This window comes from Gymnoscopelus braueri (assembly GCF_963280865.1).
Source record: "Gymnoscopelus braueri genome assembly, chromosome: 5".
Taxonomy (NCBI): domain Eukaryota; kingdom Metazoa; phylum Chordata; class Actinopteri; order Myctophiformes; family Myctophidae; genus Gymnoscopelus; species Gymnoscopelus braueri.
The window spans coordinates 4585791-4611949 of record NC_137606.1 but is presented as its reverse complement, the minus strand read 5'-3'; positions in this window follow the sequence as shown (position 1 = coordinate 4611949).

Sequence of the window (26159 nt, the reverse complement as noted above, 5' to 3'; positions counted from 1 at the left end):
TTCTATTATCTTGAATCTACTAGGATAGGTGTTTGGGGTGTGTTCTATTATGGGTGTGTTCTATTACCTATATGGTATATATAGGTGTAGGCTTGGGTATGCTCCTAGTATCTGCTCTTACTCTCTCATTTTGTATGACAATATGGCGTCTATGAATGTTGATACCGATCTACATGCTAATGTTAATGATGTAATGTATAATAGTGATATATGTTTTGCTCCTAAAAAGAAGAATGGTGGAGTCATCAGACGTACTACGAGCAATGACCCTGGAGTACACTTAGTGTACGATGATGCAGATAGGTGTGTATATGGTTTCACAAATTCTAGCAATGTGAGAATGTATGTGAGATTCACAACCCCTAGGGTAGAATTCAATTTGTTATACAGGGGTGTATATCCTTTGAGGATTGCTATACTTACAATGGCGTGATTGTAAAAAATTGGACACATGGTACCTTGCTATACTTACAATGGCGTGATTGTAAATTGATGAAATTTGTTATACAATGGTGTACATACTTTGAGGATGGCTATGGACACAAATGCATCTAACTAACTATATCTACAGCTACTCGGTGTCTCCCCTGTGTCTCTATGACTACTCGGTGTCGCCCCTGTCTGAGGTGCAGCTGTGCAGGGGATATCTACATATAGAAGGCTACAATATCAACAGAAGGCTTGATTTCTTCTGAATCTTATGGCAAAAGATAAAACGGTAAAAGATAAAACGGTAAACTGCAAATCTTTTGAAATTCCACTCATTTGAATACTCACCCCCCCTTTTCTGCTCCGCCCTCATAGCCACACCTATTTCTCCAAGGATATAAGAGACGCTTCTCTTCTATCGTTATTCAAAAAACAAAAACATGGAGGGTTCTATCGAACAAAGAGAAGAGGTCGACTCTACAACACCGTTACTACTACAAGTATTCACTGTGCCTGGTGAATACTTGCCCCTGACATTACCCTCATCTCCACCAACGCCTGTGTTCTACTCAACCCCCTGCTCATCGCCAGAGTTTCTGCTACCCTCACAACCATACGACCCCACGGATGACCCCTGGGGCGATGAATATGCCATGGCGTGCCACGGTCCATCGCCGCCATCATCACCGATGTTATACTTCACCCCTTGCTCATCGCCAGAGTTTCTGCCACCCTCTCCAGTGGAATCACCCCTGACCCTGGATCAACCGGACGGACTGTGTGGAACGGTCTTTCTGGATATTATAAAAACATGCGTCGTCAGGCTGTTGGATGTCACGATAATTGATCAGATGAAGGATGACTGTTACGGTTGTCAAGTTGATCACCCTAGTCAACTTGAACACCAATGTCTTGGTACACTACCCAGATATTATGTCTACAACCATTTTAAAGACATAGTGAAAAGACTGTGGAATGTCAAATTTATCCCGGGAATCATGAGTGTGTTGGAATCTCAAGGAATTATTGCTACAGCATCCAGAGTGCAAGGGGTCTGTGAAGCCTTTATTCATGAATTGAAAGACGCTGATGATATTTCAGAAAATATCCAAGAAGCCTATAATAGGCCTACTTATTATGACAAGGATAAAAATGACTCGATGACTGACCTCATCACATTTTGGAGTGTGTGAACATACTGTATGAACATCATCATAATAAAAAGTTGCAATAAAAAGTTGTTTTATTCTTTTATTATGTTGGTTATTTGAACATTGACACAGAATCATACAGACATTTTGGAAAAACAGGCAGTGCATTCATCTTGTGACAAATGCACATTACATCTTTTTAAAGTAACTTGTGGCAAATTCAGAAAATAATGATCCCTCAGAGGACTAGAGAAGAGGGTTTGGGCCGCCTCATGGACCAAAACAGTCAATGGACTGTGTTTTAGGGGCGATGAGAGCTTGACCGTACTAACAAGATCCAAGGTAGCCTCTACTATACGCTCACACAGCGAAACACCTCTCACCATATATGAAAACTGATAAGAATAGTATGTGACCGGTTTTAGTCTACCGTCATATTGTTGCAATAATGTGCCGTTATAAAACTCCTTGTTCACATCAACTAGCAAAGTAAACTCTTTAGTCATATCTGGAATGCTTAGTCCGGGGGCCATACGTACAGCAGTTTTTAATTTTTCGAACGAATTACTAGCCTCATGGGTCCAAGTCAATAGTTCATCTGTAACTGATCCTGTCCTAACAATGTCAGACAATGATTGAGTTAATTCTGCATACTCACGTATCCATTCTCTACAGAATCCGGTATCCCGTAAAAAACTAAGAAGTAATGTCTTAGTTAGAGGTTTTGGAGATGACAAAATGGCCTGTATCCTATCAATCCCAATTTCCATGTTATTTTGCGAGATCACCCGTCCTAAAAAACACACTTTTTGTTTTACTAATTGGAGTTTTGGACACATGGTGACTTTATGCCCCTGTAATGCCAAATACTTCAATAGATCATTTGTATCTGAAACACAGGCCTCTTTAGATATGGAACACACCAATAAACGGTCTATATATTGTACCAAGGTTGAAGATTGTAAAAATACAAACCCAGACAGATTCTTCTGCAATGCATCTGACAAGATTGGTAGAGTTTCGATATAATCTGGGGGACCTCTAGTCCATTGGTACATCTCCCCTTTATAAGTAAAAGTGAAACAATATTCCGATGACGGATCAATAGTGATAGAGAAAAAAGCATTTGCTAATACGATAACACTAAACCATAATGATTCACTAGGAATAGCACTCCAGATTGTTCCAGGGTTAGGTTCTAAAGGTATACGTGCAAGCGTGTTCTCATATATCGGTCGTGTATCGTGACCATGCCATGATCCAGCGGTAGTGGGTAATAATGGCATATTACATTTAGAAGGTAGGACAGGTAAAATTATTTCATCCTTCAAGAGTTGGTCAATAATGGTAGTCATTTCCTCCTCAGTCTCACCCTGTAGTAGATATTGTCTCTTATCGGGTCTGACAGATCTGTATTCCCAGTTCCACATAGGACCAACAGATATCGGGGTGGCACCTTTCATAAGACCAACATCGTATTTATGAGTTGTCCATAATTTCATAGGAACATCTTTTAAGGCGGGATGCATTTCACCAGGTAGATTCATGGTATCGATTGCACGGTTCTGACCCCATAGATTCATGGGATGATTAGTGTCCCCTGTAGTGTAGACGCCAGCGGAACATAAGAGAGAGATAACAGTTTTATAACTCCAACTATTTTATTTTTTTGCAAATTTAAAAAGATAATATTTGAAATGAGAAAATAAAATACTTACATGGTGCATCGGTCATAGCGACTGCTAAGTCTACTAAGCAGGTTACGATGGAACCAAAGACCACTTCAGGTTCTCTAAGTCAGGCAATACTATCAATGACAGCAATGCTATATTTCCTGTACACTCTGGACAATCAAGTCAGGTTCTCTAAGACACTTCAGTCTATACTATCAATGCTATATTTTTCCTCTCAGGTTCTATAAGTCACTTCCGTCTATAAGACTTTGAGACCACATTATATACTCTTCTAGGACCACACCCACAGTGACGTGGGGGTAATTTTTATCAATGTATAGCCATGTTAGAGGGTTTTGTTAGTTAACTTTTAGGATATATATTGGATTATAAAGTGATTTAGATTCTTAAGTAATACAGTGAATTGAAAGTGATTATAAAGTGAATTTATTATTATTGTCACATGTATGTTATCCATCATGATTTTGATTGATTGATCATTTTGAATTGACAATTATTGGACATTTTATTTCACAATACTCAACAATCACAAAACAGTTACACACAAAAAAAAAAAAACATCTTGTATCCAATGAGAGCCTGTGAGCAATTAGGGGTTAAGAGTCTTAAGAGTCTTGCTCAGGGACAAATTTCATGTCATCGACACATATGCATAGTGAGAGACAGTGCAGTTAGTTAGTTAGATCAATCTTCATCTATTGAGACATCGGTGGGATTGAAGCAGATATAGTCCCAATGATCCACCAGCCAGTCCGTGTTGAAATATTCATAGTCCGTGTTGAAATATAAATCATCATCGCCCCCATATTTACAAGATTCACAATATTCTAGATAATTTTGATAATCGGTTAAGTATCTCTCTGTCGCCTCCTCTTCTTCGTTCTCCTCGTCTTCAGAAGCAGTAGTAGACCACATCAATAGAGGCTCTATGTAATTCAACTGCTCTTCGTCCGTGAGGATTAGACCGTTAGCCTTATGCATGTCATACAAATCCACAGCATTACTGTATAACCGGTCATCGTTCATATCTGTAGGATACATAGTTTGTCCTGGAGCCAAAACATCCATGATAAATTGAAGTTGAGTGGATGTACACCTTCAGTTGTTTCTGTTTCGTTGTTCTGATGATAGATGTAGATTTAAAACTAACCATAGAACCGGTTTAAATAGGCTATGCTTTACATAGGACACCTAGACCATTTGTTGAATGGCCAAATGGTGCCCTAGTAAGATCTTTGACACCCCCCACATCCCCTGAATTAAACTCTTTAGATTCTGTATATATATATTCTATATATTCTATAATCTTATTATCTTCTTAGTAGATACTACTTACAATATATACACGGATATAAAACACTATAGACAAATAGTTTTCTGTTTTAGAATAAGGTATATCTTTTATTAACAATTTTCATCTTCTTAGTTCAATATCAATATTGAACTAAAAAACAGCCCTAACACTTAGAAGTCTTTTAGAGCGGAAACATCTTACTTGTATCTTAAATATTGGTTCATAGGTATATAATACTGTATACATGGGGATGATCTGGTGTTAGAGAAGAGAGGAAAAGAGGAAAGATTGCGGGGGAATGTGTGAGAGAAGGGTTTTACACTCCTTTACTCCTTCTGGTAGGGGTTTCCACATTTTTGTTGCATAGCATGAGAACGAGTTCAAACCCTTTGTTTGTGCCAAATCTGGTGTGGACATGATCAGTACGTTTTTGAAGTATTTTGACAGGTACGAGTGTACATGTTATGACTTAGAAAATAGAGAAATTATGTGAGAAGATAATGTGAGCGAGAGGTGAGATAGATTATGTGTGAAGGGGTGAGAGAGGAGAAAGATTGACAGAGGATTGGAGAGAGGAGAGGAAAGAGGAAAGATTGAGGGGGATGGGTGAGAGGCGAGAGGGTTAAGGGCATTTTACTAACATACTGTGTTGTTGTTGTCAATAGTTTTTTTTTTTTTTTTGTCAGAGATTTACACCGAAGCAGTATTTGTGTGCGGAAAAAACAGTTTATTTATTTATTTATTTTTAACTATGATATGTACATCTACATGATTGAATGTTTATAGTTTATACCACAGTTTAATGAACTAGCAAATATCTCTAATGATACAAAATGGTGACTACTGTAAAATACGAACCCTTCTATACTATATTGTCACTAATAACTAACATTATCTACATAGCTTTGCACCAAAGAGCGTTCACATACATATTATATATATATATATATATATATATATATATTGGCCTGGGAAAAACATGCATATACACTACCAAAGCACTAGCATTTAACTATGTACGTACTTGATTGTTAAGTGGGTGTTGAACATTTTATTAGTAAAATATAGTGTATTTTTTTCCCTACGTAAATTTTTTGTTTTGTGTAGACGTATTGATATTGTACAGTGGTGATGGTGTTATACATTTTGTGGAGAATGTTCAGATAGTTGAATTTGATATTGGGACATTTTGTGTGGTTGATTTGTTTTTGATGGTGTACTGGGGATGTAAAGCTGTGTTCTGCAAAACGTGTAGCTGGTCTGGCAATGTACAGTAGTATTGACATTGTTTTGTTATGGTTTAGTCATGGCATCGTGTATTTTGTTTTTGGGTAGGGTAGAGTGAACTGGAAAACCGTAAGCGACAGCGGTGGCCTAGTGGTTAGAGGGGCGGCCTTGATACCGGAAGATCCCTAGTTCGATTCCCCAATTCATCACATCAATCATGAATCACCGCTGAATAGCCCTTGAACAAGGCTTCCATGCAGGGCCTGGCTGTAAATAAGTGTTAACTTAGTCCAACACCCTGGGTAAACAACAAACTTTGCTTTGCTTTGCTTTGCTTTGCTTACCATGGCCATACAATTAGGAATCTAATCTAATCTAATTTATTAAGCCCCCAACACCTCAGAAATAAGGTGAAACCTGGGGGTTAGCCATACCTAGTGAAATCATTCTTGGACACTACATTAGAATGCCTTACAATAAGTGCATTCAACATAGGCAGGGAACGAAAACTACTAGTCACCCGAAGTCGTAAGTACATTATTTTCTAAAAGGTTATTTTTCAAATAACCAAGTGTTTTCAATAATGCTATAGTGGTGTACGCTCCACTCTATCTACACTCTCTCTCAAACTCAAATAATTATAGTTTTGTAAAATAAATCACTAGATGGATCAGCTCTACAATACCTACAGCTCCACTATAACATTTGTCTAAATCATTAAGGGAAGGGGGAATTTGATCACCAGCATTTCATATCATACTATTTGGCACCCCTATCTGCACATTATATCATGACGATAGAAATGTACAGCTAACACCTGGTATGACACCCAGAATGGTAGGCATTAGAGCATCCCTGTTTTTTCATCACCCTGGAATCACATGGGTATTGTTAGAGTTCAGTCATGTGAAAGTTAAAGTAATGTCAGAATTAAAGTTATGCTAGATGTCCCCCCATAATGAACAAAAGACATGTTCAAATTGACATAGAAAACGTACTATATAATGGGGAGAATTGGGTCTGAACAGAATATCTTTTACAAGCAGGCATTAGTGTTCAAAAATGATTTTAATGTATCTATGTGCTTATAATAATGGTATAACAGTTTAAAGTTGTTATGATGATTTGGGGGTACATATTGTACAACATTTGTGCACTATACAACCCATATTTACATCATAAAACTGTACTACAGTTTAAAAATAACCTGAAACATTTATTTGTAATCTCATATTACTTAAAAGTAATATAGACTAGTACCCCATAGAGTACCCTACCCCTCTAGAGTATCTGCTCATGTGCATTATTGTATAAGATTTATGATGTCTGTTACTATGGGTCATCATGTAGAACCTTGTGTATGTCCTAAGTGTTACGATTTTTATGGTGAACCATTGCATGATAATAAATAAAATAGCACGAATTTACATCCAGAAGCTACAGTTAAAACATTGGCTGTGAACCATGATGCATTGTGAGATTGTAGATCAGCTATTTTCGTATCATTTTCGAAACTGAGTCTGAGTAATATTACATTAGGGAATTTTAAGAGTAGTAAGTAAGAGTAACTTTAAAACACGTTAAAAGTGTGTCAATGGTTAATGGATAGACTTATTTACTGATCAATTGTAATGAAAAACTGCACCATTTTTAAAAAAAAACTTTAACTTCTGTACTGTTCTGATGGTGGTACAGAATATATTTCAAACCAGATCGGTTGATTTTTCTGTCAGATTCTATGTCAGTCATAATAGAATATATTGAACTAAACCATTTAAACTAAATATTGTGATCTAAAAGACATGATCAGTCATGTCAGATATTAAACAATTATTTAATTATTCTAAATAATTATTTTACAGAACACCACCCCGGGTCCATTTGGTTACTACTAAGAGACTGAGTTATTTTTAGGGTACCAGGCGCGTGTAACACCCCCCCCTCGAGAAATAGAATATACCATATAGATGAGGAAGGCAACTGCTAGATGTATTATTGTACTGAAAAACAGACAACCTACTGTCTATGTGGGTCACTATACCCTAAAATGTATAGAACATAGAGTTGATGTTGGCTGAACCATGCAGAGACCCTGGAAGCAGAAGATCGCATGTAGGTGCAAGTTTTAAAACTGATTTGAGGGATTTGGGGGGGAGTTTGGGACAAAATAATCCCAATATATATTACTGCATTAGAAGTAAAAGTACTGAAAACTCAGTTTTTTTCTCACTTCCTCAAAACTAGTACCGTACTTGAGTAAATATACTTGCTAGCCTGATAACTAGATCAAACAGACAGACAGACAGATAGACAGATAGAAAGACAGACAGACAGACAGACAGACAGACAGACAGACAGACAGACAGACAGACAGACAGACAGACAGACAGACAGACAGACAGACAGACAGACAGACAGACAGACAGACAGACAGACAGACAGACAGACAGACAGAGAGAGAGAGAGAGAGAGAGAGAGAGAGATAGATAGATAGATAGATAGATAGATAGATAGATAGATAGATAGATAGATAGATAGATAGATAGATAGATAGATAGGTAGATAGATAGATAGATAGATAGATAGATAGATAGATAGATAGATAGATAGATAGATAGATAGAAAGAGAAAGAGAGAGAGAGAGAGATAGTGAAATGAATTGACAGATGTTTAGGATATGCTAGCGTGGGAACTTGTCATACATAGAGAATACATAGGCCATAGGACCCCAGACCCCTGGTTAAACTAAAGGCTGAGAAATAGTAAGGTGTCTTTACTAACACCACTTGAGCTCAAAATACATTGACAAAACACCAGCTGTAGGTCATAAAGTAATAAAGTCCAGAACGAGATCACCATTCACAGAGTCCCACGCAGCACCGCACAGCGCAACACATCCCAGCACGGCACAGAGAGACATAGGAAATTAGAATGATAAATGGGTCTTATTGTGACATCACCTATTAATATTAAATTCTAAATATACCTATTCGGATTAAATCTATTTATAATGATGTTATTAATAGAAAGGTTATTTTTATGTATATATTAATAGATATATATATATAGATTAATATAAATAGATATGTGCGCAACAGCGCCACCTATTCCCCCAGTGGCCATAGGTGGAAGTTAAATGCCGCATAAAGGACACTACTCACACTACAAAAGTACCATTTCCGCCTAAACTAAAAGTATGTTTAAATGACTATATTTCAGTATTTCTTTAGGTAAATTACATTCTGACTCTTTGGTGATGTAGGGTAGACACCTGGTTCATACCTCAGCAAATTTGATGAAGATAAGAGTGAGCATTCTCAAGTTATAGCATTTTTGGTCACCTTTGCCCTATTCGGATTTGCCTTTTTCAGAGATTGAGGTAGTTCTAAAGAATAGCCAAAAAAACTAATTTTGCCCCAAAATAAAATTTCACAACAATCCATTTCATTAATGGGAGACCCTAAAGATAAGAAAAAACATGGTTGTGTTTTGTTCTAACTCGGGTGGGGGTATCTCAAAAACTAAGGCCTTTTTTGAGGGCTTGCTACAGGACTAATGTACTACTACCCCACCTCCAAATAGTACCTTTGCTGGTCTCTCTCACGCACGCACGCACGCACGCACACACGCACGCACGCACGCACGCACGAGCACACGCACGTGCACACACACACAGAAAATGCTATGGAGTTAAATCAACTAAATATAAAAATGCAATGTTGTGACAAGGACTTAGATCAGAGGTGGGCAACTTTTATGATGGAGAGGGCCACTATATTTCCACACTTACTCCAGCGGGCCACATTGCATATTGCCATTCTATGTCACACAAAAGTAGCTAAAATAGCCGATCTACACGCTCAAAACTTGTAGATCTGCTATTTTTGCTATTTTTGAAATTGGAATCCAGAATTATTTTTTGCTATTTTCAAATTGGAATCCTGAAAAATTAAATTTTTATTTAATTTCAAATGCATTTAGTTATACTAATGTTAACTTTATGAACTTAAATACAAATGCATTGGACATAAAAAATACAATAGAATTTTAATACTAGTCATTAAGCTACTATAATATAGACTGAAGTAATTAAAGCGGGTCATGTTTGCATGTTTAGAATTGTAACAGCTGAAATCAATAATATATCAGTATTCTAGGGCCGCCAGTTGCCCATGTATGACTTAGATAGTTAATTTCTCATAACTCATTGTACAGTGTGTAGGGGTCTTAAGTACTGTATGCAACTACCTGCTCTTCCTTCCTGCCAGGCAAGCTGCCTGTCTGTCACTGGGGCCAGGGGTGGGGGGGGTCTGCAACTTGGATGGCTGCTGTCACACTGATCCATATCTATGATTCTCAAACTTTTTTCACGTCAAGGACCCCCAAATTGACACTTATTAGCCTGCGGACCCCCCATTTGAAAAGATATGCCAGGGACCCCCCATAAGAGTATTTTCTTTTTTTTAACGGCTCTAGCAGTGATTTTCAACCAGTCGAAATGTCCCTGACCCCTAATTGCTCCCCCCTCCGTGCTCCTCTGTGAGCAGCACAACAAGGTATGCCATTCCACAGGTCTTGAGAGCTGCAGCCTCAGTGGACATTTTTAAGAACCACTTAAAAACACTATAAACAAGCATTTGTGGAATGTCTTAGATTTTTTGTTTGTGTTTTTGTTGTTTTTAATCATTTGAATGCTTCGTGCTGTGTCTTTATTTGTGTTGTATGTAAAGCACTTTGAGTTCTCTCTGTGAGAGGTGCCATACAAATAAAATGTACATACTTACTTCACCACACTACACGTTCATAAGAGGTGTTGAACATGTCTCACCGGGCAGGTCATGTCATTTATTAATGAGGTAATCAAACGTGGCACTGCACTGGCTATGACGACATAGCGCACGCGCGCACACACACACACACACAAACACACACACACACACACACACACACACACACACACACACACACACACACACACACACACACACACACACACACACACACACACACACACACACACACACACACACACACACACACACACAGAGAGAGAGAGACAGACACACACACACACACACACAACCTTATTTCAGACTCCAAGGATTATGAGAAAATAGTAGGCAAGAAAACAATCAACAACAAATATTTAGTAAAATGTGTATTTATTTATTTTGAAAAAAGACCCTTGAGATGCAGCATATAGTTTTAGAGAGGGTCCTCAAAGCACAACACAAAACAAGAAAACAATCCAACAACACAGAACAAAGCAAGTCAAGGACATATCTCCACCATCTCAAACCCCACTACCTCGGTACTAGTAAGCTTAAATAAAATAACATTTAAATACAATTTAAATGAAAATAAAACAAAAGTCTCAGATGTTTTAAGTTCTAGCGGGCAATAAAAGCTATCCAACGAGTTGAAAAACGTATTTAATTCGCCTCTGTCCTCATCCGGTTACATGTTTTTAAGACATTGCGCAAGAGTTGCGCCCGTAGAGATAACATTACTGATTCCCCGACTGGTCAAATGTTGAATTGCATCTTCTAATGCAAAATATTACGGAACCGGCTGAGGACAGAGGTGAATTAAATACTTTTTTCAACTCGTTGGATAGCTTTTATTGTGCGCTAGAACGTAAAACATCTGAGAGCATGGCAGAAAACCTTTGCTTTTTGGATAAGATATGCAGAAAGGGGTAAGAAACATGTAAAGTGGAAAATGTGCGACAATGTTCTGCTAAAGCGGCACCGAGAAACGAGGAACCTCATCTCGGAGCTATACAGCGGAGCGAGAGGTTCCGTAGGGGCTATCCAACTTGTTGACTGATTGGTCTTTATGACGGTCCATCACTTTTCCAAGCATATCATTGGTTGGGGGGCGGGGCAAGCTGGGATGTGTGTGTGCTTAGCCAATTTTAGAGGGAGAGGTTTTGGTGTGTCTGAAGGTCTCACATGTGTATTTAAACGGGAGCATTTCGTGACAATCGTACCACTTAGTGCATAAGTGATGAATGAGTTTACTCATCTGTATTGATAGTGTTTAATATTTATCCTGTTTGGAGTCAAGACGAGTCCTGGTTTGAACGTTACTGTAGTAAGCAGGCGTCTCGAGTTACACTGTTAGCCTCATGCTAGCTGAGCTAACGTCCAGTGTGAGAAGCAACACCGGGATCGTTATGGAATATAAAGATTTTCGGACACTTGTTTTATATATTTTATTCAACGTTTGTCAGAGAAATGTTTTATTGTTAATTGTCAAGGTTTGTTTTAGTGTCCTTAATTTTTTTTCTCCTAAAGTGCTTGGAGTGGCAACTGGCAAAGCTTAAAAGAAATATGTCCATAATACTGGATTTCATTGTCAAAATGGCTTATTTTGCAGTGAGTGAAAGTAAAATAATAAGATGCAGCAATTGTTTCAATTTATTAAGCTTTCCGAGTTGATGTTATGATCTATACAGCAACCAGCCACTAGGGTGTGTTTTGGCTATTTTGTCTTCACCTAGCCAAATGTTGAGAAAGTAGCCTAAGTTAATGTGCCTCATGTTTTATAATATGTAATAGTGAGCAGTATAGCAGTCATGTGCAATGGGCTTCCATAACATTTCTGGAGCAGGTAAGTTATTTGGAAGTAGGCCTACAGTTTGTCAGAAATTAGACTAATAATCAGCGAATATTGATATATAACGAGCATGCATTCTCCTTTCATGACGTTAGCATGGACTGGCTGGTGTACAATTACGGAACAGTTCTGTAGTAATGAGAGGTAATTTGTTCCTAGTAACAACATAATAATTTGTATTAAGCAAAAAGGTAGGCAGAAGTATAATGTGTCATGAAGTTAGCCCGGAATGGCTGATGTACAATTTACGGTACAGTTCTGTTGTAATTACATGTAAAGTAACTTGAAGTAAGTGGAAATAACATTAAATAAAGGCCTAATAAAGAACACATTTGTTCTAACGAAACCCTTACAGTAGACTAATAGTAGCCTAACATCACATTGTGTAGTTAGTAGTTGCGGGGTTGTAATGTGACGGTCAAGTAAGTGGAAATAACATAACATTAGGCATTATAAAGAGCATGTATTTATTATTAGGCTTTGTTAGGTCTTATTAGGCTTTGTTAGGTCTTATTAGACTTTGTTAGCCTCTAGGAATTATGTTCAATAATTAGAGTATAACTGTGCTTGTTTCTGTCTAATAGCAGAGAACACCATTTCTAATAATGTTTCATTCAATTTCTAATTAGAACATAATTAAGGGATAATAGTGGAAAATAAGGGTATAACAACGTTTGTTTCTTTCTAATAAAAAACATTATTGCTAATAAGAAACACGTTATTTGTAATAATGGCTTATTATGTCAAATTAGTGTACCTTAAATTGTGCTGCGACCCATATGGTCATAAGACATGCTTTTTTTGTTTCTCTTTCTTTGACGTCTTGTTGAAACTCTTTGGTTCATGGGTACTGTATAGACCTGGAACAAATCTCAAATTAATAGACTGTTTATATGTATATATCATATATTTCCCAAACAGCGGGTCGGGACTCTGGACCCATTTGTGGGTAGCAGACCCATCTCTATGGGTCGTGAGTATAAATACTCCTTCATTAAATACAAATAAAATAAAAAACGATTAAGAAGTAGTGAAAATAGCAGATCTACAAGCTCACAACACGTCACAACGTGTCACAACGTGACGTGTTGTGAGCTTGGTTATTTTCACTAGTTTGGGTCCCGGGCAGAATAGCTCTTTTGGATCTCGAGCTAAAAGGTCAAATGGATCATGACGGTTTTGCTAGATGGAAAGAGCTCACCTGTCATGCATGAGAGCATGTCAAAAATGAAAAAAACAGCTTGGCACAAGTTTAATACCCTCGGCTCAGGCAGTTTGAATAAAAGATCAACCAAAGTGGCAGTAGCATCCTGCACACCCCACGCTACCGGATATACAAACTGAAACGGATCTAGGAGGTTTTGGATCTTTATGCTCATGCGGTTGTCAGGGCAATGGGCCTGCAGTATTTCAGTAGCCTACCTCTGGGTTGGTTGCTCTCACTTTACTGTCATCTGAGAACCACAGGTTGAGAACCACTGACTTAGTACATTGTGCGGTGCGGCCTGTGCCCAAAACAATGGTGAGTTAATGTATAGCCTTATAGCTTCATGTTATGAACAGGACTGACAGGGCGCTGTGCCAATCTTTCTATTAATTATACAGTAGCTATTGATAATAAATGCTAATTATTTGAAGCAGTGGGTAAAAACAAAGACATATGGCTGTCAGTGGTGCACTGTGCTGAACTGCACACTGACCTGTCTGTAGGTGTTCTGTACGTTGTAAATATCAACATACAATTGTCCCCAGTTACACAAACCGAAATAGTCTAAATAACTTTTAGTTAACATGTAGCCTTCCCTTGTCTGTGAGCCCCATACTGTCCAGTGGTTCTGTGTGTTGTCATTGATTTAAATGTATGTACATTATCAATGCTTGCGTTGCTGTAAGACCCACAGTTAAACAAAGGAGCATGTTCATTGTTCATGTGTTTGTTGTTAGGCAAGTTCTCCTCTATTCTTAGTACCATAACATACGTATGCAGCTATGGCTGGAGGCTGTCAACGGGGCCACCCCATGAAATCGTGACACCTGTCAATCTCAAAGACACCTGACCTTGAAGGCAAAAATAAGAATTTAATTAATCAATCAATTAATTAATTAATTAATTAATTGCCCCCCAAGGCTGGAGTGGGATTTGCACCCTTGTCAACCTTTTTCCCACCAACTACATGAAAAGAGAATGTAATGTATAGGCTGCATAAGGTAACCATGCTGACCATGCTGAAGATGAAATGAAATGAAATGAAAGAAAAATAACTAGAAAAAGTGCTCCTCGGAGCACAGGTCACCGCCAGGTCAGGTAGGTTATTGTGGGCCAGCAATGTTTGGAATTCGCCAATGAGGATGGAATATGAAAAATCGGACGGGGCGATCTTGATCACTTGACTATAGAGATAATCTGTATTAATTTGCATGATGTTTGGACAAAATTTGCAGGAGTAATATAAAAGAGAAAAGTGTTGGAAAAATCGGCCTCCTGGTGGCGCTATAATAAGGCAATGTTAAAAGGGTGGCATTTGTTCCTCAGCGTAGTGCGAATGTGCGTGCAAAGTTTCACCGCAATCGGACGCTGCATTCATGATTTGCGGCATTTTGTTAAAAGCGTGCCACTCCTGCAAACTTTAGATGTCAATCTTAGCCAATCAGGATGGAGTAAGAAAAATCTAACAGATCCGTCTTGATCACATGACTATAGAGATCATGTGTACCGATTTGCGTGAAAGTTTGAACAAATCTGAAGGCTTAATATCCAAAAATATGTCTTACATAAGTCGGCCTCCTGGTGGCGCTATAAAAGGCAGATGTGAAAAATGCAGGGCAAAGGTTTTTCCTTGGCCTCTAGAGAGTGCACATACAAACTGTTACACAGATTGGTGCATTTATAGGTAAAAACACAAATCGGCCTGTTATAGCGCCACCATGAGGCTGATTTGAAAAATGTCAAGTGGCATTTCTTCCTCAGCCTAGTGGGAATGTGCGTGCAAAATTTCACGGGAATTGCATGCTGTGTTCATGATTTGAGGCATTTTGTTCAAAACGGAGCACTCCTGCAAACTTTGGAAGCCAATTTTAGCCAATCAGGATGGAATATGAAAAATCTGAAACACCGGTTTTGTTTAATGACTATAGAGATACTGTGTATCGATTTGCAGGATTTTTGGACAAAATCTGTAGGAGTACTGTCCAAAAATGTGTTTTGCACAAATCGGCCTCCTGGTGGCGCTATAAAAGGCCCATGTGAAAAATGTGGGGCAGCGGTTCTGAATTGGCATCCAGGGAGTGTGTGTGCACAGTTTCGTTGCAATCAAGCCAAAGGTGCCGGAGATTAGCTGTTCACAGACGGACAGACGGACAGACGGATGGACGGACGGACGGGGGGTAAAACATACTCTCTCGCCATGCCTTTCGGCCTGGCGGAGACAATAAGACAGTGAAATAAACAAAGCATCTGTTCCAGGATACAATCCACCTGCTGTAGTCACGTACTGTATACTGTAGGTTAATTCTAATTAATTTGTAGCCTACTCAGTTCTTACTAACACTTTCTATGAACAGTTGATACTGTGAAATGACAGTGTGTAGAGTAGAGAAACACAATGTGTACACCTCTCAAATTAACCACAAGTTTCAACACTACATTGCTAGCTTTCTTTTGCTGTTATTTCCTGCTTATTTGAGTTACAATTGTTTGCAAGCACAAACACACATGAAATCCTTTCATGTCCAAAAAGTCCACTTTCCCGGAAAACAAGAAACCAAACATGTCTTTATGATGGCAATCATACCATTTAAAGAAAAAAAATCCAACACATTGATTGCCTAGATCGAATTAACTCGTTTTTCAAATCCATCGCTTGATTGCCTAGATCAAATTAACTGGTTTTAAAAAAAAATCAAAAATTTCAAAAAAATAAAATAATCTTCTTTTTTTTTTTTTTACCCAAAGATAATATGATTTTTCGAAGATCTAGACTCCTATCCACTTCCTTGTTAACTTAAAACTTAAAAATTCTGTATCTCGGCTCCGGAGTACTTTTTTTTTTCAATGAAAAATCTCTGGCAGTGGGCAAACGCGGCCAGAAATAATTCAGGCAGTGAATGTGTTCTTAACATTGAACTTTCATGCATCACTGATAGATGATAGCTACTGGGGATGTACAGGGGTTATAGAACGGCCTTCTCACCATAGTCGATGGCAGCACCAGCACACAGCTGTAAAGGTCAGACTCTAAAGACTCATTTATACTTTGTAGTACAGGTGTCACACATAACTGATTTTATTGACACCATGAAAAGTCACTTAAAAATGATTCCAAACTAAGCTTGATAAAGAGTCCGCAGCCTTTCCCCAACACTGTATAGAACACTGATTTATGTATATATACACCTTGTTACAGCACACTATGTACTGTAAGTGTGATATTAAATTCCCCCCAACTCTGATCATTCCCCATTGCACATCCCCCATTGCTGCTAAGGGTTTTACTGCAAAAGCAAAATGTACAGGTTAGAGTGTGTGTATTGCCTGTGCATTTTAACTTTTTATCATATCTTAATTTTGTTTGTGTTTATTGTAATGCAGTTGTTCCACAGTCTTGTGGAACATGTCACACCATCATTTTGCTGTTTGTAGCTGTATGAGTGAATTGACCCTCTTGATTCTTGATAGCTTTCACCACAGAGACCCATTGCTCTCACCATCAACATGCTACATCCTGTTCACAGGTCTGTCAAAAAAGGATGAGCAACACATGCATACATGCCCATATGCATGCCCATATATGTACCACAAAGAGAGTAAAAGAGATAAAAGGAAAGTGACCATATAAGAGAACAGATGAGGTGCCCTCACCCATCCACTATCACTTCTCTCTCTGTGGCTTTGCTTTCGTCTTGAAAATAGCTATTGTGGAGCGCCATGCTTCCACTTCTGTTTAGCTTTGATTGTGCATTTGATTTGAATGTAACAGCAACTGACTAAAAGTTATAGAGCTCCCTCTCTGGACTTCTTCGACTTTGTGATTTGACAAAAAGAATGGATGACACTTACGCCAATGTAGAGGAACCCTTGGACAACAGAAGCAAGAGACAATGGGCAGGCAAAAAAGGAGAAGATATCTACACCAATAATGATGTGATCACCTCCCATTCCACTCCCAGTCCAAACACAGGAGGAACTAAAGGTAACTCAGGTCATTTACATGTATGCATGTGGTATTGTGTGGTACTCTCTACATATGTGCATAATTATGAATCTAATATGCACTCACATCCATACAGCACACACAGTCTCTACATTCATGAACGGACAAATGGACATATGTGTGCACAGACACACACAGGGCCGTGGGAAGACGTTTTAGGTTTCGGGTGCTGTATGCGTGCCTAGCGTGTGCACGTGTGCGAGCGCGAAGATTTGCGATGTCAAACTGGTGTTTCGCGGGCCGTTTGTGAAAAAACGGCATTTAATACTACCTCTAATGGAAAAAAAACGAGAGAGAAAAAAAAAAGGCAGAAAAAAACGCCAGCGCCCAGCAGCTCCTTACTGAGGCTGCCTGGGGGTTGAATACTGGACAAACTTGTTATGTGAGAACAATGACCAAGCCGTGAAGCCACAGCCAAGGTCATTAACATACAGAGGACCATCACCATTCAACTCTACCTGAGAGAACGCTTTTTCAACAGCATCACAAATCCGGTAAAACACCGTTGTATGGAGAAGTATATGTCAGTTGCGTCTCTCGATCATCTGGAGGAGTAGAGTGGCTGCATTCCTCCCCACAGCCCGCTCCCCCCACTTTGTAACCAGTGTTGCTGTTCTAATCTTGAAAACTAGAATCCATTTGTCAGAGGGTGTGACATTAGTAGGATAACCAGCGATAGTAAGAGCCTGCGCACTGTGCGCAGGGAAAAATAATTAACACCAGCTGTGAATGCTTGACTGTGTGTGTGTCAGTGTGTGTGTGTGTGTGTGTGTGTGTGTGTGTGTGTGTGTGTGTGTGTGTGTGTGTGTGTGTGTGCGTGTGTGTGTCTGTCTGTCTGTCTGTCTGTCTGTCTCTTTCTGAAAGCAATAACTTCTCCAAAACGAAGGAATGGCAGGTCTGATGGACAATAAATAAATAATCCTTTTGCACATCCGTGTTCTGTTCGTTTGTCAACAATGATCTAAATGGGAAGTTTATTTCAGCAGCTAATGTGACAGTTTTAGTCCGTTTTTTGATGCGCAACACAGCCCTCGTTTAAGTGAATTGCTTTCACCTGCTGTTGCTGTGCGTTGTGTGCGCAACAGGGCATATCTCCGCCAAGCCAGGGTGACCTACCCAGGCCCATGAAATTCATATGCAGGCATAGTAGCCAATTAGAATGAAATTTGAAAAAACTAACCCATATACTGATACAGAACCATATATTGGCTATATATTATCGTTGGAAATATTGTATGTTCCTTTTTTTTATTATTATTTAAAACAATTTAAAATCGTGAAAATAGCCAAAATTACAACACCAAAGGCCAAGTGGCCTTGCCCCTAAAATGACGAAATTCCAGGCCTGAACTGCAGACATTATATTGCCTTTTGTTAGGCTATTCAATGTTAGTTAATGTATTTAATTTGCAATACTTCAACTGTATGGCATGCTAAGGTTTTGAGACATATTGTATTATATTACTACACAGTAAATAAATAATTCAAAAAATATGCTTTAAATAACTGATCTATGGATTATAGTTATGATAAGTGTTGCCATAATCATGTAGCTCTACAACAGAGGCATAGCGATGACAGAAATGGTACAAAATAATATTTAAGAAAATGTATATATTTTTTAAATAATCATTTTCAGCCATTCGGCCAAGTGTTTCCTATATTCGGTATTCGGTTTCGGCCAATAATTTGATATACTGTAGTTATAGCTGTGACTCAGGTGAAGTGGAGTAGAAGTAAAAGTACTGGAAATACTCTAGTAAAGTAAAAATACCTCAAATCTTTACTTAGGTACAGTACTTGAGTAAATGTAATTAGTTACTTTACACCACTGTTGTTCTATAAATCTAATTATTTAACCACCCACACACATTACCAGGTATTGTTTAACTTCAAATTTAATTATTCTACTTAAAATTGTTTATTATTATTACGGGGCCAGAGCTCAGCTCTGGACCTGTTTTATTATTCCCTGTATTCTGTTTCTTCTGCCACTTTTCGCAGTTCTGGGTGAACCGTGCTGTCGCTTTTTACGAAACTCGGCCATATGGTAGATGGTCATGAAAAACTATCAAGAAATAAATCTCACAATCTTTCGTCAAAAGGTGGCGCTATAGCACTCAATTGAAAATGCCAACTTTGAACAGGTACAACTCATGCCCTGTTTGACCTACAGCCATAAAACTTCAATACACACATGCGTCTACTCATGATGAACAACTTTAACCCTCTGACTTTTGACCTCTGACCTTTAGATCTCCCACAATTTTGAATTATATGAAAAACAGTTAAAACCTTAAAATCTCCTCCTGGGATTTTTGAGTAATCTGCACGAAACGTTTTACACATGAACTTTGGACCTATGCCGACAAACTGATACAAAAGATTTTCCATAAGTGAAAAAATGAAGCTTTAATGAGCCAATGAATATTGCAGTTTTATGACAATTATTCATCTGCCCCTAACACATACATGCAGACTCACATTTCTTTGAAACTTTGCGTTAATGTTGAGGGTCATTCCAAATATTACTGAAACCAATCTTACTCCAATTGGTCAAAGGGGGGCGCTATAGCGATTTTTTGAAAGTGCAAACTTTAAACAGGCAAAAGTCATGCCTCGTTTGGCCGACAGCCATTAAACCTGCTTACACATGTGCCTTGACTCATGAGGAACACATGTATCACGTTGACCAGTAAGCTCCCCCCTTAGATTGTCCGCAATTTTGAGCAGTTTGAAAAGCACTTAAACCCAGGTTTTTCAGCTATTTGCGTGAAACTGTATCATCTGTGTGATCTCCTTTTTCACAGGTTCTTGTCTGTTGGTCCAATGGCTTCTCCCTTAAACGTGTGCCTCACAACCTGAAGGTTGCCAGTTCAAGACTCACTTGATGCGGACTTCATTAAAGTTGCATTGCACACAACATGATTGTGTCAATTAATACATGTGCAATTGTTAAACATAACCTGAAATACTTATTTGAGAGGGTATGTTTTTGCAATGTATGACATACTTCATTCTGAAAATAGCCGATCTACAATCTCAAAACTTTTCAGATAGCAACGTGTTTCTTAGCTTGTAGATCGGCTGCTTTCACTGGTTCACTTTTATCTTCAACAGACAACCTGAGCCTGGACAAAGCTATAGCACTATAGGTAATGTTGCAGCCCGTCAATCCGAAGGTCGAGGGTTCGATTCCTGTTAATGGCAATAGATTGACACGTCCAATCAATCCATTCTGCTTCCATCCTTCTCTCTCTTCAATCTATTGTTTCCATGTCTCTCTCTCTTCAATCTATTCCGTTTCCATGTCTCTCTCTCCGCCCTTAGATTGTCCGCAATTTTGAGCAGTTTGAAAAACACTTAAACCCAGGATTTTTCAGTTATTTGCGTGAAATGGTATCATCTGTCTGACCTCCGTTTTCACTGTATCAGGTCTGTTGGTCCAATGGCTTCCCGCTTAAGTGAATGTTTCACAACATCAAGGTTGCCGGTTCAAGCCTCACTTGGTGGAGACTTCATTTAAAGTGCATTGCAAACAACAAGACTGTATTAATGAATACATATGCAATTGATAAAGATAACATGAAATGCTTATCTGAGAAGGTCTGTTTTTGCAATGTATGAAATGCTTCATTCTGAAAATAGCCGATCTACAATCTCAAAACTTTTCAGATAGCAACGTGTTTCTGAGCTTGTAGATCGGCTGCTTTCACTGGTTCAGTTTTATCTTCAACAGACAACCTCAGCCTGGTCAAAGCTATAGCACTATAGGTAGTGTTGCAGCCTGTCAATCCAAAGGTTGAGGGTTCGATTCCTGTTAATGGCAATAGGTTGACACGTCCAATCAATCCATTCTGCTTCCATCTTTCTCTCTCTTCAATCTATTCCGTTTCCATGTCTCTCTCTCCGCCCTTAGATTGTCCGCAATTTTGAGCAGTTTGAAAAACACTTAAACCCAGGATTTTTCAGTTATTTGCGTGAAATGGTATCATCTGTCTGACCTCCGTTTTCACTGGATCAGGTCTGTTGGTCTAATGGCTTCCCGCTTAAGTGAATGTTTCATAACATCAAGGTTGCCGGTTCAAGCCTCACTTGGTGGAGACTTCATTTAAAGTGCATTGCAAACAACAAGACTGTATTAATGAATACATAGCAATTGATAAAGATAACATGAAATGCTTATCTGAGAAGGTATGTTTTTGCAATGTATGACATACTTCATTCTGAAAATAGCCGATCTACAATCTCAAAACCTTTCAGATAGCAACGTGTTTCTGAGCTTGTAGATCGGCTGCTTTCACTGGTTCAGTTTTATCTTCAACAGACAACCTCAGCCTGGTCAAAGCTATAGCACTATAGGTAGTGTTGCAGCCTGTCAATTCGAAGGTTGAGGGTTCGAGTCCTGTTAATGGCAATAGGTTGAGATGTCCAATCAATCCATTCTGCTTCTATCTCTCTCTCTCTTCAATCTATTCCGTTTCCGTGTCTCTCTCTCTCTCTCTTCAATCTATTCCGTTTCCGTGTCTCTCTCACTCTCTTCAATCTATTCCGTTTCCGTGTCTCTCTCTCTCTCTTCAATCTATTCCGTTTCCGTGTCTCTCTCTCTCTCTCTTCAATCTATTCCGTTTCCGTCTCTCTCTCTCTCTCTCTCTCTCTCTCTCTCTCTCTCTCTCTCTCTCTCTCTCTCTCTCTCTCTCTATCTCTCTCTCTCTCTCTTATTCACCAGGTCAGGTCTGTTGTTCCAATGGCTTCTCGCTTAAGTGTGTGCCTTAAAACCTCAAGGTTGCCAGTTCAAGCCTCACTTGATGCAGACTTCATTTAGGTTGCATTGCACACAACATGATTGTTGCGAAAGCGGAAGGAGGCCTCCGACCAAGTGGAGCTTACTATATCACGTGCTTGGATTGTGTGTGTGTGTGTGTCTGTCCCTTATTTATGGTCTTTCCGTGTGTGTTCACGCTCTCATTGGCTCGCGCCCCCATGTGACTCGAAACTCCGTGCTGAATTGCCAGCAGCTGCACTGCCTGTATACAGCGTGTGTTCACGCTCTCATTGGCTCGCGCCCCCATGTGACTCGAAACTCTGTGCTGAAATGCCAGCAGCTGCACTGCCTGTATACAGCCGGCAGAGTGCGGCAGAGTGCACTACTACAGTGTGGTTGAAATATAGCAGCCTCAGTCAATCTGCGTTCGCTTCCAGCGTTCGCGTGTCTTACTTGTGTCAATTAATGGAAGTGCAATTGTTAAAGATAACCTGAAATGCTTATTTGAGAGTATGTCTTTTCAATGTATGACATACTTCATTCTGAAAATAGCCGATCTACAATCTCAAAACTTTTCAGATAGCAACGTGTTTCTGAGCTTGTAGATCGGCTGCTTTCACTGGTTCAATTTTATCTTCAACAGACAACCTCAGCCTAGACAAAGCTATAGCACTATAGGTAGTGTTGCAGCCTGTCAATCCGAAGGTTGAGGGTTCGATTCCTGTTAATGGCAATAGGCTGAGATGTCCATTCAATCCGTTCTGCTTCCATCTCTCTCTCTCTTCAGTCTATTATGTTTCCATGTCTCTCTCTCTCTCTCTCTCTCTTCAATCTATTCCGTTTCCATGTCTCTCTCTCTCTTCAATCTATTCCGTTTCCATGTCTCTCTCGCTCTGTCTCTCTCTTCAATCTATTCCGTTTCCATGTCTCTCTCGCTCTCTCTCTCTCTTCAATCTATTCCGTTTCCAAGTCTCTCTCTCTCTCTCTCTTCAATCTATTCCGATTCTCTCTCTCTCTCTCTTTCTCTTCAATCTATTCCGATTCTCTCTCTCTCTCTCTTTCTCTTCAATATATTCCGATTCTCTCTCTCTCTCTCTTTCTCTTCAATCTATTCCGTTTCTCTCTCTCTCTCTCTTTCTCTTCAATCTATTCCGTTTCTCTCTCTCTCTCTCTTTCTCTTCAATCTATTCCGTTTCTCTCTCTCTCTCTCTTTCTCTTCAATCTATTCCATTTCTCTCTCTCTCTCTCTTTCTCTTCAATCTATTCCGTTTCTCTCTCTCTCTCTCTCTCTCTTTCTCTTCAATCTATTCCGTTTCTCTCTCTTTCTCTTTCTCTTCAATCTATTCCGTTTCTCTCTCTTTCTCGCTCTGTTCAATCTATTCCGTCTCTCTCTTCAATCTATTCCGTCTCTCTCTCTCTCTTCAATCTATTCCGTCTCTCTCTCTCTCTCTCTCTCTCTCTCTCTCTCTCTCTCTCTCTCTCTCTCTCTCTCTCTCTCCCTCTCCCTCTCCCTCTCTCCCTCTCTCTCTCTCTCTCATAATTATGTTCTTTTAGAAAGTGAGCAACAGTGAGCAACAGCAACAGTCCACCTGGCCTATTCCCATGGATTGGATCTACCCACCTCACCTGCTGTCATTCCCTCTCAATCCATAATCACACCTGCCCTCACTCACTCCTCATTTCTTTCTTTCTTTCTTTCTTTCTTTCTTTCTTTCTTTCTTTCTTTCTTTCTTTCTTTCTTTCTTTCTCTCTCTCTTCAATCTATTCCGTCTCTCTCTCTTCTCTCTCTCTCTCTCTCTCTCTCTCTCTCTCTCTCTCTCTCTCTCTCTCTCTCTCTCTCTCTCTCTCTCTCTTTTCCCTGCCCCGCTTATCGCTGCTTGCAGCTATATTTATTATTATTATTATTATTATTATTATTATTATTATTACAAATTGCATTGTTTGTTTTTAATGTCAATAATAAAGTAGCTATTCTTCTTAATAATAATAATTTCAAAAAAGTGATATGCATAGTTAGTAGCAGTGTCTGAGTGCGTGTGAGCGCGCATGTGCGTCCGCAACTGGTTCCGGCCCCCATCAAGTCACCATTTGACCAATCTGGCCCTCACCCCAAAATGAGTTTGACACCCCTGGACCCTCTGTTGCAACTGTACTTGGTGTGCTTTTTCCCCCCCTCTAGTCTACACTTAGACTAGTAGATATATATTGTGCACAAGTGGAAGTTTTGGCCTAACTCTAGTGCTGGAGGAAATGCCATGTGGTCCAAAATCAGTAGGGTTCATCAGCATGAAACTGCAAGGCAGGTTTCACAGCAATCCAACCAGTAGTTGTGTTCTTTTTTCTTTTTTTGCATGTGAATATTGCACACTTGGTTTCTTCCTTTGTTTTCACCAGGGTTCTTTTCTTGGGGGGTTGTCCATGTCCGGTTGAGGGTCTAAGCACAGGGTGTGTGGTTGTTAAACATGAGCCTGTAAGACCTTTGAGACGGTAGCTGTGATTAAGGGCTAAACAAATCTCTGTCACATAAAGTACAGTATCATGTTATTAAAAGATAAGATAAAAGAAAAAGAAAAAGATACATTTGATTATTGAAATAATCAGTTCATACAGTTGTATCACTTCATAATTTATGTTTCTTGCCTGCAGAATCTTGTTGTGGAATCTAACAAAAGAGTCTGGAGTTGAAGAAGGAGTGTGGAAATGGGTAGATGGAACACCGCTCCTGAATGAATTGAGGTAACAAAAATAATAGTCAAGAGCATAATTATGCATAATATTAGTTGTCCTTGGGTTATAAACAAGAATCTATTTATATAGCTATAGCTTAAAAGGTAATTAGAAATTCCAACTGTAGCTGCATTTTCACTCCAAAGCTATCCTCAGCTTGCAAATGATTATGCAAAACAACATTTTAAGACAAAAAGGGAATTTGAATTGCATGTCAGCTTTATGGAAAATAAAATAAATAATTGGCTTTACTCTGTCTTCACAGGTTCTGGTATCCTTCACAACCTGATAATAACAGAGAAGATGCAGACAAAGAAGAAGATTGTGCTGAGAACTACAACGAACGTCCTGAGCCTTTAGATAGATGGAATGGCATATCCTGTTCCCATGCCAACCTCTTTAGCTGTGAAATCAATATATAGTTAAACCTATATATACTTTGCTGACCGGAGTACCCCAGGGCTCTATACAAGGCCCCCTCCTTTTCCCCCCAATACACCAAATATCTTCCCCTACAAAGTCTACAAGTTCACAACGTGTTGTGAGTTTGTAGATTGGCTATTTTCGCACAATATTCGCCCCCAGAATAGGGACGCCATTATTCACAGGGTTAATAAGCTAATATTACACAAGTTGGGTCCACTCCTTAATAGCAATATAATTAAGTCATATTAAAACATGATTTATAGGTTACTATAAGCAAATTTTGCAAAGATGATGATGGCAAAATTCAGTATAATATTAGTTGGCTTAGTAATCTACTGAAGGTATGCATTCATGTTTAAGTACTTTATGTTTGTAATGTGTAACATTAATTTGCACTATTCTTTGCATTTCAAACTTGAAAGTATAGCAGTAGTTCTCAAACCTTTTTTGTGCCAAGGACCCCCAAATTGATATGCATTTGGCCGTGGACCCCCATCTGAAAAGCACGAAGTGTCGCACTGTGAGCTTGTAGATCTGCTCATTTTGAATAGCTAACATATAAATGGATAAAGCGGTTAAAATGATTATGATGCTATATTAACTACTTTGGCTGGG